Source organism: Papio anubis, unplaced genomic scaffold, assembly GCF_008728515.1.
Source record: "Papio anubis isolate 15944 unplaced genomic scaffold, Panubis1.0 scaffold129, whole genome shotgun sequence".
Classification (NCBI taxonomy): domain Eukaryota; kingdom Metazoa; phylum Chordata; class Mammalia; order Primates; family Cercopithecidae; genus Papio; species Papio anubis.
The window spans coordinates 112,263-129,180 of NW_022161236.1; the positions used below are offsets into that span (position 1 = coordinate 112,263).

Sequence of the window (16,918 nt, forward strand, 5' to 3'; positions counted from 1 at the left end):
TTATCATTCTTTCTTACAGTAAAAAGAAAAGGCAAATCTAAACTATACTGTTTAACAACATGTAGGAGAAAAAGAAAACAAGGACCACAAAAGGCAGGATAGTGGTTACTGATGGCGAAGAGAGACGGACGGGGTTATCAGCAGGAAAGGCATATGGAAGACTTCCAGGTTGCTGCCAGCATTCCTTTTTCTCATATAGGTTGGGGTCAGCATATCAGTCAGGGTTCTCCAGATAAATGTAAATAATAGAAAATCTATCTATCTATCTATCTATCTATCTATCTATCTATCATCTATCATCTATCTATCTAGATATGGAGAGAGATTTATTATGAGGAAATGGCTCACACATTTATGGAGACTGAGAAGTTCCACAATATGCTGTCTGCAAGCTGGAAACCTAGGAAAGCCAGTGATGCAATTCCAGTTTTGATCAGAAGGCCTAAGAAGCAAGGAAACTAATGGTATAAGCATCAGTTCAAGGATAAGTGAAGATGGATGTCCCGTCTCAAGCAGGCAGGCAGGAAGAAAAAGGAAAAAATTCCTCCTTCCTCTGCCTTTTCTGTTCTATTCAGGCTCTCAGGAGACTGGATGATGGCCACTCCCATTGGAGAGACCATCTACTCCTCTGAGTCCACTGATTCAAATGCCAATCTCATCTGGAAACACCCTCACAGATACACCCAGAAACAATGTTTAATCTGGACACTCTGTGGCACGGTGAAGTTGACACATAAAATTAACCATCACAGTCAGCAAACTTCTTCTGAAAAGGGTGAGGCGGTAGTTATTTTAGGTTTCATAGGCCATATGGTTTCTGTCACAACTACTCAACTCTGCCATAATAGCCTGAAAGTAGACATAGACATTATGCAAAAGTATTGGCACGGGTGTATTCCAATAACATTCACTTACAAAAAATGGCGGTAGGGTGCCTTCAGCCCATGGACCATATTTGTCATCCCCTGTTATAGGTAATGTCATGCGTGTGTGCTGTATGCAATTTGTATATGTCATATGTCACAAAAAGAAATGAAGGACTCAGAAACAAGGAAGAAATTTAGCCCAAGTGCTACGTTTGAGGGTTGTAGAGTCAGAAAGCCAGGGTGTGACTTGTGCCTTATCTACTCACAAGGTACTGGGCCTTGGGCATAATGCACACCTGTGAACTAGAGTAGTGGTAGCACCCATCTGTTTTGAGGATTAACTGATGGATAAGGTTAGGTGTTTAGTAAAACTCCTAGCACATATTAGCTCAAGATTTTTTTTTTCCTCTCAGATAAGAGGGTCTTTAAAGTATGTTCAACCATACTTACCAATACTTTAAGGACGTACTTGTTTCTTGCTGTAGGCAAAAATTAGCTCCTACGGAAGAAATTTATGGAAGAATAGAAAATATACATAATCCCTTCTATACATAATGTGGAAAAATCACAAGTAAACATAGTATGCTGCCTACTATTTCTTGGAAAGCACTTTTTCCTTAGCATACTTTGGGTGCTAAGCAAAGGACTTGCAAAAAAAATTAAAATGCATTCCATATGTAAATTATAAGAGGAGAAAAGAGTGTGAAGGGAAAAGTTCACTCCTGATTCTGAAACCAGAATGACTATGCTTTATTTCTCAGTGAAGTCTTATTGAAGGGGTAAAACCTGACCATTTACAAAAGGGTAGGCTTTCAGAGTAGGCGGAATAATGGTCCCTGGGGTTTCCACATCCTAATTCCCTGAAGCTGTGAATATGTTGTCTTACGTGGTAAAAGCTGTAATTAAGCTAAGGATCTTGAAATGGGGAGAATAGTCTGGATTACTCAGGTGTTTTTAATGTAATCATAAGGCTCTTTATAGGTAAAAGAGTGACGCAGAAAGGTCAGAGTGAGAGAGAAATTTGAAGATGCTATCCTGCTGGCTTTAAAGATGGAGAAAGGGGCTCCAAGCCAAGGAACATAAGGTCTTTAGAAGCTGGAAAAGTCAAGAAATGGATTCTCTCCTACAGCCTGCATAAGAAACACAGTTCTGCAGTCATCTTAACATTAGCCCAGTAAAAATCATTTCAGACTTCTGACCTTCAAAGCTCTAACATAAACATGTGCTGTTTTAAGTCACTAAGTTTATGGTAATTTCTTACAGCAGCAATGAGAAACTAACAGAACTGTATAATGGATAGAGTGTTCAGTTGGGCTAAACATAGCTCCTTAAACTGCCCTGCCATTTTATTATGTATTTTTATAATTTATCCAAAAAGTACTTATTAATGACCTCCTGAGTAACAGGAACTAGAGTTATAAAGATGAATAAACTTAGCCCCAGTCCCTAAACAGCCCACAGTATAGCAGAGTTGGAAAACTGTCTAGTGTTTCTGCACATCTTGTGAGCAGAGGTACCGGTTGCCTTTGTTCAAGACTCTCATTTCAAGAATGTCTGTCTGTTTAACGAACAACTTTGAATTGTGAAGACAGTATCTCCCTCCAGAGCAAAGGGCAGACATGCTTACAGTTCAATGGGAAAGATTCAGGATCCCTAAGCTCAAGGTTCCTCTCTCGTCAGGCAGCCTTGACAAGACTTGTGTGAATGTATCATCTTGTCCTCTTTGTGTCATCCTGTGGAAACTGGGATTGGAAAATCATCTCAAGAGATTGCTGACACTCTGGCTGCTGCTATTGCTGAGTAACGAATTGTCTATTTTTCTCTAACTCAGCTATTTTGTGTCTTCTTTTAGCATCCATGAGCTGTAGTAGGTTAACTTGTTGGCTTGCAAATGGAAAAATCTCGCATCCTTCACAGTTCTTAACAAATAGTAAACAAAACAATGCACACATCTTTATCAACATCCTGGGTCAGGGTCTCCTAAAAAGGTCTATAATAGAAATGAAAAAGAAAGAGGTACTATGTGTATTAGGTACTTTGTATATATTCTTATTAAGTTTTCATACTACTCTGTAAGATTTATTTTAACAGCCGTCTAGATATCCTGTTTACTTATGATTCAGATAAGAATGAACCACCACACTCCAATTGTCTCTGCCATTACATGTCCTTAAGAAAATCCAGGGCACCTAGCAGATTCGAGAGCAGTGGTTTTCAAAGGAAGTAATTTGCCCCTGATATGGTTTGGATGTTCCTCCCCTCCAAATCTCATGTAATGCAATCCCCCGTGTTGGAGAGGGGCTTGGTGGGTGGTGTTTGGATCATGGCAGCTGATACCTCATGAATGGCTTAGCCATCCCCTTGGTGATGAGTGAATTCCTGCTTTAGTAGTTCATACGAGATCTGGTTGTTTAAAAGAGTATGGCATTTCCTCCCTCCCTCTCTTGCTTCTGCTCTAGCCATGTAATATGCTGACCCCCCCCTTTGCCTTCCACCATGATTGTAAGCTTCCGGAGGCCCTCACCAGGTACAATGCTGGTGCCATGCTTCCTGTACAGCCTGCAGAGCCATAAGCCAATTAAACCTCTTTTCTCTATAAACTACCCAATCTCAGGTATTCCTTTATAGTGACACAAAAAAGACAAATACACTCTCCATTTGGCAATGACTGAAGACATTTTTGACAGTCACAACTTAAGGTAGTGGTATTAGTGGTATCTAAGGTGTCAGGAATATGGCTAACCATCCTACAATGACTATGATAGCCCCCATAAATACTCTTCTAGTCTAAAATGCCAGTAATACTGAGGTTAAGAAACTCTGCCCTGGAGTATAATCATCTCTGACTTTCATTTCTGCCTCCATTGATATCTTTTGCTCTGTTTTTATCCACTAATGTATTTATCTCATCTTGGCATGTATCCAAGTTTCCATCTCTCCCTCCCTAATATAAAGTCACCACCAATGTAAGCCTATTGCGTGCGGGAGAAATTTTACTAAAGATTTATAGGTATGAGGTGGGAGGTTACAGAATCATATCAAAAGCAAATAAATAGAAGAACATATTAGACAGCCTTGCTGTTAATGTCCTACTAGTCCCTGCACTTCTGGACTCGGGCTTTCTCACTGCCCATAATAATGGTTGCCCATGTCAACTCATTCAATGCCTTAGGCTTTCACCATCTTACTGGTTCCAGTCTTCATATCATCCCTTTCCTAGATTGTACCTAGGAACTCCAGGTTCCTCTCTCTATTATGTAGCAACTATTCAATTCTCTCAATTCTCTACATCTAAACTCAGGTTGAAGCCTTTCTTTAGTTTGTCTAGCGGTTTTCAAATTCGAGCATGCATCAGTCATACACAGCTTGTGGGCAGAGGCAGATTTGATTCTGTAGATGTGGTTGAAAATGTGCATATCTTAGGCTGGTCGTGGTGGCTCATGCCTGTAATCCCAGCACTTTGGGAGGCCGAGGCGGGTGGATCACTAGGTCAAACAATCAAGACCATCCTGGCCAACATGGTGAAACCCCGTCTCTACTAAAAATACAAAAATTTAGCTGGGTGTGGTGGCGGGCGCCTGTAATCCCAGCTACTTGGGAAGCTACTTGGGAGGCTGAGGCAGAAGAATCGCTTGAACCCGGGAGGCGGAGGTTGCAGTGACCTGAGATTGCGCCACTGCACTCCAACCTGGGCAAAAAAAAAAAAAAAAAAAAGAATTTGCGTATCTTAAACATTTCCAGGTAATGTTAATTCCTCTGGTCTGGGAAAACACTTTTAGAACCACCATATAAAAAACAAGAAACAAAAAAACATAACAAAAAAAAATCAACTAAACACACAAACCCATCCAAACAATAGAGCCATTATTTCTGTAGCAGGATAAAAAAAAACCCGCAGAAACCTTGACATGAATGCCTTTCTCTTACTTTGATTCATGCACTTCAGAAGACAGTAGTAATTCTGTATAGCATTTGCCACCCTTCTCAGTTACACACAGAAGAGGAATTGGGGGCTCAGAGAGGTTAAGTAACTAGAAAACTATGACCCAGAGCCCAGGTCTGTTGGATTCTGAAACTCCTGCTTGTGTAAGTGGTTAAATGGGATGTGAGAAACATTCCCTTCTTAGGATCATGTGCAATTTGTTCAATGGTACGAAGCAGCTTTTGTGGTAGAATTCACAAATATATCTCAGGAGTTTATTTAAAAATAGTTCAAATACAGTAATAGGGGTGTGAACCTTCACTGCAATGTTTCATTATAAGTAATTTCTCAGGAAAATTATGATAACAATGCCTTCAAATAAATGGCACTTGACAAGAAGCTGTGAAGCTGTCCTCAATGACAACTAGTAAATCTATATATGCTATAGCATATAGAATATCTGTAATTAGTAGATCTATGGATGTTAGTGTGTGGAGGAAACCTGGCCTGAAATGATTGATGCCCCTACAAAACCTTTGGGAACTGAGGCATAATTACCCTCACAATGAAGACTGAAGGAGTTGCAAGATGTCGAGACTTCAGTTGTATTTTTCAGAGAAAAGATCCTACTGATGCTCCTTCCTCTTGTTCCCCAAAGAAACAAAGGTTAAGTTTATGTTTACTACTGGAGCTTTAAGTTTACTACTTGGGTAGCACAGTCTAATCCTGGCTGGGAATGCTGCTGGTGAGATCTCATCTTGACAAATCAGAACACAGTACTTCTTGGAAAGTACTGGTTTCAGAACTGCCTGAGATGTTGCTTGGGATTTGTTTTGTCTTTATTTCTGACAGATTGCTATATAAAATCAAGCTTATACACTGTTGACTGCTAGGATAAAAAGCAATTCCTGTGATCATGAAAAAGTCTGTCTGCTGGGCAGAAAGTAAAACAAACAGCACAGAGGTGCTTGACGATCACAGATGATGGCCAATAAGTGATCATTTGTATGAAGTACAGAATGCAGTGTTATTTGATGAACACGATGTTCTGCATGCATCCGGCCATTATTTAGGAGGTGTTTGCTCAGATATGACTTCAGATGTACACTATATGCTACATAGAGTCAAACACACTGGCTTTGGTAAGGCCTGAAATATAAATTAAACAAAAACACAACGACTAATAACAGTGATGCTCCAAACAGGCTTTCTTCTTCTTTGGAAATTTCTTACGGTCTGGCTTATTTCGGTGAACACTCTAACCACATTTTCAACTAATTGGTAAAACCCAGAGCAGAGGAGAGGATTATATATGAGTTTCCACGGACAAGAAAAGTCAGAGAGAGGAAGTAGGGGAAAAAAAGGCATGAAAAGATAAAAATTGAGAAAAGTTCAGGGCAGGGGTGGGGGCATATAATTTTCCTGGGCTTGCCATAACACAGTACCACAAACTGGGTGGCTTCAGCAACAGAAACTGTCTCACAGTTCTGGCAGCTAGAAGTCTGAAATCCAGGTGTCAGCAGGGGAGGTTCTATCCTAGGGCTGTGAAGCAGAATCTGTTCCATGCCTCTCCTCTAACTTCTTGTGGACCTGGCCATCTCTTGCCCCTTACATGGTGTTTTTACTGTGTCTATACATTGTATTCCCTCTGTGCATATCTCTGTGTCCAAATTTTCCCTTTTAATAAGGATGCCAGTCACACTGGATTACAGCCTATCCTAAAGACTTTATTTCAACTTGATTTGCTTTGTGATGACCCTATCTCCATATAAGGTCACATTCTGAGAGACTGGGGGTTAGGACTCCAGCATATCCTTTTTTTTCTGGGAAAGTGGTAGAGAATAGAATTCAACCTATCACAGGAAGAACGAGAGAACTGTGGGTAGGCACAACACTGAAGTCACACAGCACCTTTGTGTACTGCCCAGTCTGCACAACTGAATACTACAGCCCTACCAAAATGGTTCTTTGAGCTCCACATCCCTGGTGTCTTCTAAGACAGAATTCTCCTTTTTAAAAGCTGATACAATAAATGGAAATGCCACGAAGATTTTGCTAGGTTTTGGGTTACTAAAATTATTGACCTCTGCAGATTTTTGTTTTGCTTTGTATGTAGCCATAGGGGACACCATTAAATGAGATGAACAGTACTATTTACCCATCAGTCTCGTTTTCAAAAGTAAAAAAATAAGGCCAAATGACAGATTTTTAATATTCATAGGTCCTGTCATCTCCTATATGGTAGACATGTGCATTAGGTCATTCTTACATTGTTATAAAACCTAAGACTGGGTAATTTTTTTTTTTTATGAAAGAGGCTTAATTGGCTCACAGTTCTGCAGGCTGTATAGGAAGCATAGTGGCATTTGCTTCTGGCGAGGCCTCAGAAAGCCTCCAGTCACGGTGGAAGGCAAGGGAGAGCAGGCACATCACACAGTGAAAGCAGGAGCAAGAAAATGAGGGAGGAGGAGCTACACACTTTTAAATGACCAGGTCTCATGAAAACTCATTCACTACTGTGAAGACAGTACCAAGACGGATGGTGCTGAACTATTCATGAGAAATCCACCCCCATAATCCAATCACCTCCCACCAGGCCTAACACTGGAAATTATATTTCAATATGAGATTTGGGCAGGGACACAGATCCGAACTACATTAACATGTAAAATGAAAAGAAGTCCAGGATTCCAAATTAACTCTTCTTGGCTCCCTGCTTTTCAACTACATTGCAAAAATGGGGAGAATTTTATAGAAAAATAAATATTTGTTTTTAGAATGTATTTGAAATAATTAAAAGGGCCCATAACCTGAGTGAAAGCCCAGACTGAAATGGCAGAGCTACACGACAGAAAATAATCTTCCTCTCTAGGTTCCAAAGGAAGCACATGTGAAAGAGTGCAAAGGAGCCAGCTGAGACTAAACTGGGTTTGTCAAGCTTTTCTTGTGTTTGTTTCTTGTGTTTTCTTGTGTTTGTTTTCAATGTCTTTGTAAAAATTACTAAAGTCATACATTTTTGTTGCCAAACATCAAACAGAACACTCATGTCAATGAAAAAAAAGCAATTTTTCTTCCTCTCTCACTTTTAATCCATCTTCCCAGAAAAAGATCACTTTCCCAGGTTAGTCTAAATACTTCTAAACATTTCCCTGCAAAATCTATATACTATATAGGTATGCAATTTTGTGTTTTACAAAGCGAGATCATGATATATGTATCATTTTCTCATGCCCATTTTAGAAAGTATGGCTAACACCCTAAGACAGAAGTAAGAGTAAAAACCTATCCGTCCCTTACACTATGTCCCAAAGAAAACCCAGTAGTGGTGGGTATGTTTTCTCATTGTCTCTTCTCCGTTCACACACATTTGTTTTGTTTGACTTAATCTTGATCCTCTCAAGTGCTATCCTTTTTTTCTTGTTGTACCAGTAATATATGCTCATAGGAAAAATAAAATTTAGAACATAAGCAAAAGAAGAAAATAAAAATCATCTCAAGATCTACCTTTCCTAAGCTTTAGTCATTGTTTACATTTTTGTATATGCCACAAAGACATTTTTCAACTCCTTCAATTTAAACAGAAAAGGATAAATACCACCAACAAATCTCAATAGATTTGTTAAAAGTTCAATCCAGTTTGGGCTACGTATACAAGACATCTACACGTGGCTTTATTTTTGTCTTGACTCAAGTGGGGAGAAAGAGTAGAGGAGTTTTCACAACTTAATATTATCACAGAATCAGCATTTAGGGAAAGTTGTCATTTTCTTCCCATCTCTTCACTTCCAGCTCCATCATCCCCTTTCCCCCTCCAAGAGCTTTTCAGAGAATGTGACATCTGCTGCCTTTTCATCCCTCAGAGTTGTTATTTAGATATATTTTGTTTGTTTTATAAATCAGATTAAAGCAAAACGTACTTAAAACACTTCCAGGTCAGAAGTGCAGTTTCTTGATTGAGAGCAGGGTGCTTGTCCTCGCTGACATTTAAAAGGCAGATCTCTGTTAAGCCTCTCTTAACACCCAGAATTACAATCTTGAATTTTCCACACACATCTTGTCAGGAAAATGTTTTAGTGGCATTAAATAATTACTACTGCTTTACACCAACATTTTTCTGGCTATCAATATTTGTTACTTAAACACTTTGGGAAAATAAAGAAAATATAGGAATGAAAATCAAAGTCATCCATAATTCCACTTCCTTGTGATAATCATTGTTACTTAACATTTTAGTGTGTTTTCGGTCAAACTTGTTTTTATGTGTATACACACACACACACACACACACACACACACATTATAATCAAATCTATACATGATTTCAATGGCTATGTGGACTTTTATGTTATAGCAACGACTATTGTGAATGCTATTGTTTAAATAAAAAATTTAAAACTCAGCCACATTTAAAAAATCTCTCACCAAATATTAACACATCTTTCATCAGTTTATTCCTATCCTGATTACCTTGATTCAATTATTCTTATGATCCTCATCTTGACTTGTAGCCAAAACCCTAGAGCCCCCAAGTAGGGTTTCAAAGACTCAATAGACTGTCCTTTCCATCTTTCAGATGCAGACTTTGATTTTTTGCTTTTTGTCTTACTCACAGTTTTGGGAGGTTTGTTTTGTTTTTCTTCTGCTTTTTAGCAACACCAGCCAATCAAAGATGTGTTTGCCTTTACCGGGGTCCCATTAAACTTCTAGTTCCAAAATGGACTGCCTCACTGCCACCGCCTGCAAGGCTGCAGAAAATAGGGAAAGTCACTTATCTTTATCTCTCAATTACCTATTTAATCTCAACAAATTTTATTGCGCTCTATGAACCACAGGCTTTCTGTTGGCGTTGGGCTACAGCAGCAAATAAGGTCCCTACTAGCCTGGTGCCTCCTGTCCAAAAGGTTGTTCTGCTTATTCCACTGGAAGCTGTTTAAAAGCAAGATCTATGTCTGTCCCATCTGGCCATCCATCAGCTCCTGGCAAAGTTCCTCTGTCACAGTAGTAACTTAATTCAACAGCAATTGGCCAAATGAGGGAGTGAAAAGCATATTGCTTAAGAAAATAAATCAGTTGGGCCCGGTACAATGGCTCACGCCTGTAATCCCTGCACTTTGGGAGGCCGAGGCGGGTGGATCACAAGGTCAAGAGTTTGAGACCAGCCTGGCCAACATAGTGAAATCCGTTTCTACTAAGAATACAAAAATTAGCCGGGTATTGTTGCGCGTGACTGTAATCCCAGCTACTCCGGAGGCTGAGGCAGGAGAATCTCTTGAACCCAGGAGGCGGAGGTTGCAGTGAGCTGAGACTGCAGTCCAGCCTGGGTGACAGAGCAAGACTCCGTCTCAAAAGAAAATAAATCAGTTTTGCCACAATCTTCATAGATTTATTTCTTTGAATGAGGGCAAATCAGTTCTGGTAAAAATACAAATCTCTCTAGAAGGAGTAACATATGAAAAACCTTTCAGCCATTAACAGGTTAGTGAGAAGACATTTTCCAGCCAACTGACTTCCAAATTTGAAATGGGAGAGAAAAAGGAGAGAACACCTGCTTCAGATCATGAAGGGGTGCTTGGGACAAATATAGGAGTAATTTGGGAAACCCAGGGATCAAAAGGTGGTGCCTATGAGGGTCAAAATGAGGGACAAGAGAACTTAGAGAATCAATTTTACAAATTTCACTATTGTATTATATTCAAAATTCTTACAAAAAGACAGAAACCAGAAAATATGAGGTATGTTTTCAAAGAGCTTCCAGCAGTAACTAAGGAAGTGACAAATCACATGCCTGGATCCATTTGGGATCTGGGAGACAAAGACAAAGTGAAGTTTCTTCCCCTTCAATCCCACTGCAAAGATCCTGCCCTGCAAACAGGTATCCTCATATTGTAATATATTTTCAGATTTACAGAAAGTAACCTAGTGGGAAATTGTCTTTTAAGCAATATTTAACTGCTTGAAGTCTTGGTTTTATGACCGCCAGAATGTTGGCAAACTGAGAAATGTGATCAATGGGGTAGAAGCCACAGCTTGGAGGTAAGCTGAAATGTGATGGCCTTGTAAATAGTCCCTGTAATTTCTCCTTCATTGAGATCCTATTTGTTAATCATTCATGTAAATGTTAATGGAAAACATGCAGAATCAATTAGCAAGTACTGGCATTCATTTAAAAATCTATAAAGATACTTTTACTATAGTGACAAAAACACACAATTCACAATTACAGACCCTAAATATATATAGTTTTTACATTTGGAACTGAATTGATGTGAGAACTAAGAGTATTTTAAAAAACTAGATAGAACAAATTTCAGGCAGTATCTGGTAAATTTCCAGAGGATTTATTGACTTGCCAACTTAAAACTGGAGTTTCTTAGGTTTTACGTTCCTTTTGGAAGTTTTTGATGGTCTTTGGCTGGTTTGTAGCCTTTTGTTTCAAGTGGCCTTATCTCAGTGTCCAAAGCAAGAAAACAGATAATGAAAGAAAAGCAACATCTAGAATTTTCTAGAAGGCATATATGCGTGTAAATTCATTCACGTAGGTATGACAGACAAGCAACACAAATAGTTTTGTATTGCATTTATTAAAATAACTTAGTATAGTTTAAGTAGGGTATCTATTTAGAGCATTAGACTAACTTTCTAAAATTCGAATTTAATTACTTCGCTTCCCTACTTTAAAAATAGGAATTCCCATTGAATTTGGATTAAAGTTTAAATAAATGGCATACTATATCCATCATAATCTGTTATTCAGCCTTATTTCCTAGTCATCCACCATCCTCATGATGAGCCCTTGGTGCCTTTCTTTTCCTGGCACAAAGTGCACTTCCTTCAGAAAGTCTACTCTGAATTTTCATATTGGGCCTAGGGCCTCTTCTCTCTACTCCCCCATTACCCTCTGTATAGCTGTCTTATTCATTAATATTACTAATTATACTATAATAATAGTAATTAATATTATTCAATAGTGATCTGGTTCCATGTCAGTCTTTTTCTCCAAACTGTCTGTTCTCCAAGTATGTGGACACTGTGGCTCTAGGATGTAGCCTCACAGAGCATAAGTTCAAAATAATAACTTGTTAAACATAACTGCATTTATTAAAACACTTATTGTATATACGTGGATGAACACTACCCAAGTGGAGTGGATGCTAAGATGATTTTCCCGACACTGGGCAAATTCTCATTTGGATAGGCCACCTGTCAACATGTACACCTGAGCTAGAATAAAGAAGGACTGGGGACAGGGCAGAACTGGAACTGACAGGTGCCATGTTTTTCTGTTTCTTTTCTTGCGTCTTGCCCTTTTATCTCTCCTTCTGCTCCCTCAACATTTTTCATCTCAGCACACATGCACTCTCAGGTACCCACCATGGTAAAATGGTCAACTGCCCATTAGACCAACTCTTGGCTTGAAAGTGGGAAGGATTTAAAGTCTGACTAGCTTGTATGCAGAGCTGGCTTAGATTAGGGGGCACAGATTTAAATACCTTCAAGAGCTAAGGAGGAGAGGTAACTATGTGAAGAGTATTTGTATTAGTCCATTTTCAAGCCGCTGATAAAGACATACCTGAGACTGGGCAATTTACAAAAGAAAGAGGTTTAATTGAGCTTACAGTTCCACGTGGCCACAAAGGCTTCACGATCATAGCAGAATGCAAGGAGGAGCAAGTCACATCTTACATGGGTGGTGGCAGGCAAAGAGAGAACTTGTACGTGTAAACTCCCATTTTTAAACCCATCAGATCTTGTGAGACTCATTCACTATCATGAGAACAGCGCAGGAAAAACCCATCCCCATCATTCAATCACCTCCCACTGTGGGAGTTACAATTCAAGATGAGATTTGGGTGGGGACACAGCCAAACCATATCAGCATTGAACTCAGATTAAAAAAACAAAAATGTTTGCAAATCAAGCCAAATAGGACTGACTGTATTTTACCGGCTGGCTGCTAATTTGGGACCTCTGGCTTTAACTATTAGTGAAGCTCGAACAGTGGACTCAGGAGCCAATGGCTGGGAATTCACATCACAAATGTAAAGAATTTTAAGGCAGAATGCATTGAAAGAAAGAAAAATGATGCCCTGGCATAAATATGGTTGAAAAGATATGCCTCCTGCCTATCAAATGACCTTAGATTGAAGGTGGTGGTGAAACACACACACACACAGATACATACCATCTCAAAGACCAAGGCTTCTGGGCCCACATGCTTGTAGATCCAATCATGCTGGTTCTCTATTTTGTTAATTCTTGATTGTCTATGTTTTTTTTTATAGGGCATCATCTGTAAGCTGAATGGGCTAGATATTGGGATGGAGAAATGAATAGAAATGATTACTGTCCTCAAGGACTTAATGGAATTATAAAGGAAGACAGACATTTATATTTTAAAATGTACTAAAATGTTTGAGGGAATAGTAAGGTCTACAGAAGAGTGTCATTTCCACCTTAAGAAGCCTCCCTGAGGTGATAAGCCTTCTGCTGAATTTTTACAGATGAATGAAATTTACTAAGGAGATGGGGAAGGGGGTTGGCAGGAAGGCACACAGAGAGAGAAGTTTGAACACAGTTGCTTAAGCATGAAAATGCCTTAGAAGAATGTGGGGGAACTATTAGCAGTTCTGCAGAGCATTAGAAATACAGAGAATGATAAAAACTAGAAAAGCAAACAGAAACCAGATAATGCAGGCCTTAGAGGTCAGGCTATGGATTTTGAACTCTATTCTATTTTTTAAAATGAGAGTATTTGAAAGTGTGGCAGTATAATTTTATGACTATTAATTTGCGTTTTCCATTTATACCTACCCAATCCACTGCAGTCTCCTTTCAAGAAGACAGCCTGAGCTTTTCTCTTTCCTTGCCCTGGAGCTTTGGCAGGGCCAAAGGAGAAGCTGTTGAAAGAACAACGTTCTTTGTGCATGTGTTCAAAGACTCTGTCTTTGGGGGAGATTGTGTTCAGTATCCTGGCTGGGGAGAGGAGAGAGAAGAATGCCTGGGAGCGAGAGACAGGAGAGAGAGAGGTTTCTTCAGGTAGAGAAGGGACTAAGGTTGGCAGTTCACCAAAGAGTCAGGGATGCAAACCTGGTGACCTAGATAGTGAGAACTCAGAGAGGTGATTCAGAGAAGCCTGCCCCAGGCACTGCTGCTTCTTGCTAGGCAAATGCCTCAGTTGGCACAGTAGCTGTAGAGATGTCAACACGTCAGATGCCATGTAGGTTTGGAAAGTGAGGCTATCAGTGGCATCTATGACAGCACATTAGAAGCTACGTTCATTTTTTATGGGCACCATGTAAGGTTTCTGGACTACTCTAGGCAGAGGGAAGAACTCCCATTAAGTACTGTGATTGAATTTTCTGCCAGCTATAAAAATTGGGTCTTAGAGTTAGATTTAATTGGATTTTAAAAAATGTGATATCTTTAAAATCTGTAGGATAAAATTTATGTATTCACCACAAAGTCTTTTATAAGGGAAAATGACATGATTGGGCTTGAGTTGTGAAAGGATAATGTTTGAGAAAATTCACCTGGCATCCATGAACTTTATTGCAATTTGGGAATAAGATTTTTCCAGAAACTGAAAAAGGTGGACAAGGGACCAAAGATAAAATCCATAAAAGAAACGGAACATTAGTCTTTAAGAAAAGTCAGCCCTTCCCAGATGGAAGAAGTATATTCTAAAGTTTGTGCTTAGTGAATGAGAGCTCAGAAATGGAGACCAGGTTTGGTCCCACTCTCAACAGCTAAGGAAATGATGACACTAGTGCAGCTTTCTCCACATTAGTTCAATCTTGCAGATATCTGTGTCTAGTAAAACATATTTTTAAAAGTCTTACATGTGATAATGGATCTATAAAAAGCACCACAGTGTCCTAACCTATTTTCTGCTGCTATCACAGAATATCATAGACTGGGTAATTTATAAGAAAAAAAAGTTTACTTAATTCACATCTAAAGGCTACGAAGTTTAAGACCATGGTGCCTGCATCTGGTAAGGGCCTTCCTGCTGCATCATAAGATGGCAGAGAGCATGAGCAAGACAGCCAATAAGAGCTCACTTTTATAACAATGTCACTCCTGTGATAACAAAGCCATTCCTGTGATAATGACATTAATCCACTTGTGAGGGCAGAGCCCTCATTAATCCACTAATCCATTCATGAGGGCAAAGAGATTAAGATTCCAATACATGAACTTTTAGGGGACACATTTGAACAATAACACTTAGTATTATTGGATCCAATCCATGCTTTCAGGGATAAAGTACTGTCATTCCTATTTTAGAGCTAAAAATATGAAATCCCAAAGAGATTAAAATTTTTAATTAAATTATTTTTCAATAAATATGGACTGAGCTCCACCATATTCCAGACACTCTGATAAGAGCTTTGAGGAATTCTAATCATGGGAAACAAATATATAAGTATTTATTATATATATTGATAAGTGGTATAGCATGTTTTGCACTTTTCCTTTGCAGTGTCTGTTTCCCACGTAACCCCATATCTCTGAGAACTTTTCACTCTCTGCTCAGTACTGACCCCTGGCAGACATATTTTTGTGATTTAATGCAACATTCTTCTTTTAATTGATTGTGTCTGGCATCATCATTGAACTGAAGAGTGGCCAGTTAAATTCTTTCTTCGGGGAATTTAGAATTGGGCTTGAGAAATAGTCAGTCTGAGCTGGTCTCTCAAGTCAAAGACAGTTCTAGTTAATGATATATTTCTATGAATTTCATCAAAACTTTTAAATTAATTACATAAAGTTGTGCAGAGAATGTCTCTATCTTTTAATATCTGTAGCATCCATGGCGTGACCCTCTCTATTCCTTTGTATATTTGTGCCTTATCTCTTTTTTTCCCAGATTGTTCTTGTACAGAGATTTGTTAATTATATTAGCTTTAAAATAAAACAACATTTGGTTTTTTCATCTTCTTTATTTGTTTTTGTTTCTATTTAATTAAATTCTGCTCTTATCTTTATGATTTCATTTCTTCTATTTCTTTTTGTTTATTTTACAGTTCTTCTCTTTCTGAAGTTTTGAGATGGATACTTTGGTTGATTAATTTTTAACCCATCTTCTCTCTTCTCTATCACAAGTATTGCCAAGGCTATAAATTTAGGTACTGTTAAAATTGCCTATTGTATGGTTTGAAACTGTTTTGTTAGAATTGTTGAAAAGGTTTCTAATTTCCTTATAGTTCTGCTTTGAACCTTTGGCTAGTTTTGAGAAGAATATTTCCCTAATTTTCATAAATATATAGAAAAATTTTAGATATCTTTTTTTGTTACTGACTCTAGTTTTATTTCACTCTGGTCAGAGAATACAGTTTTAAATACTCAGAAATTTGTGAAGATGTGCCCAGACTATGGTCAATTTTTGTGAATGTTACATGGTTGTTTATAAAAAATAAAGGTATTCTGCAATTCTTGAGTATGATATTCTATAAACATGCATTAAGTCAAATTTCTTAACCATGTTGATCTTCTATGTAGTTAGGGCTTTGCTTTTTGCTTTTTATTTTTGTCCTTTTTGTTCTGCGAATTCCCAAATGAGGTGTAATGTTAAAAACATCCCAATATGATCCCAGATTTGCTTATTTCTCTTTAGATTTTTTTTTTTTCTGTTGGGAACAGGCCCCCCAAAATCTGGTTGTAAGCTGACCCCCAAACTGGCCATAAGCAAAATCTCTACAGCACTGTGACATGTTCATGATGGCCATGATCCCACACTGGAAGGTTGTGGGTTTACTGGAATGAGGGCAAGGAAGACCTGGCCCACCTAGGGCGGAAAACCGCTTAAAGGCATTCTTAAACTGCAAACAATAGCATAAGCGATCTGTGCCTTAAGGACATGCTCCTGTTGCAGATAACTAGCCAAACCTTTCGGCCCATCCCTTTATTTCCCATAAGGAATACTTTTAGTTAATATATAATCTATAGAGACAATGCGTATCACTGGCTTGCTGTCAGTAAGTACATGGGTAAATCTCTGTTCAAGGCTCTCAGCTCTGAAGGCTGTGAGACCCCTAATTTCCCACTCCACATCTCTGCATTCCTCTAGCACCACTGGGTTAGGTTCTCCCTGACTGAGCTTGTCTCAGCATTTTTCCTTTATTTATTT

General features: G+C 38.7%; 1 long non-coding RNA gene across 1 annotated transcript in view; it reads right to left on the minus strand.

The window, feature by feature from the left end:
- Positions 1 to 15,561, minus strand: part of LOC116272576 — a 49,159-nt gene extending 33,598 nt beyond the window's left edge. Inside the window, exons 1-2 of the long non-coding RNA XR_004181217.1 lie at positions 12,971 to 15,561; positions 9,399 to 9,533 (exon numbers count right to left, since the gene is read on the minus strand). This is a non-coding gene — a long non-coding RNA (uncharacterized LOC116272576). The remainder of the gene's footprint in view (positions 1 to 9,398; positions 9,534 to 12,970) is intronic.
- Between the last annotated feature and the right edge of the window lie 1,357 nt (positions 15,562 to 16,918).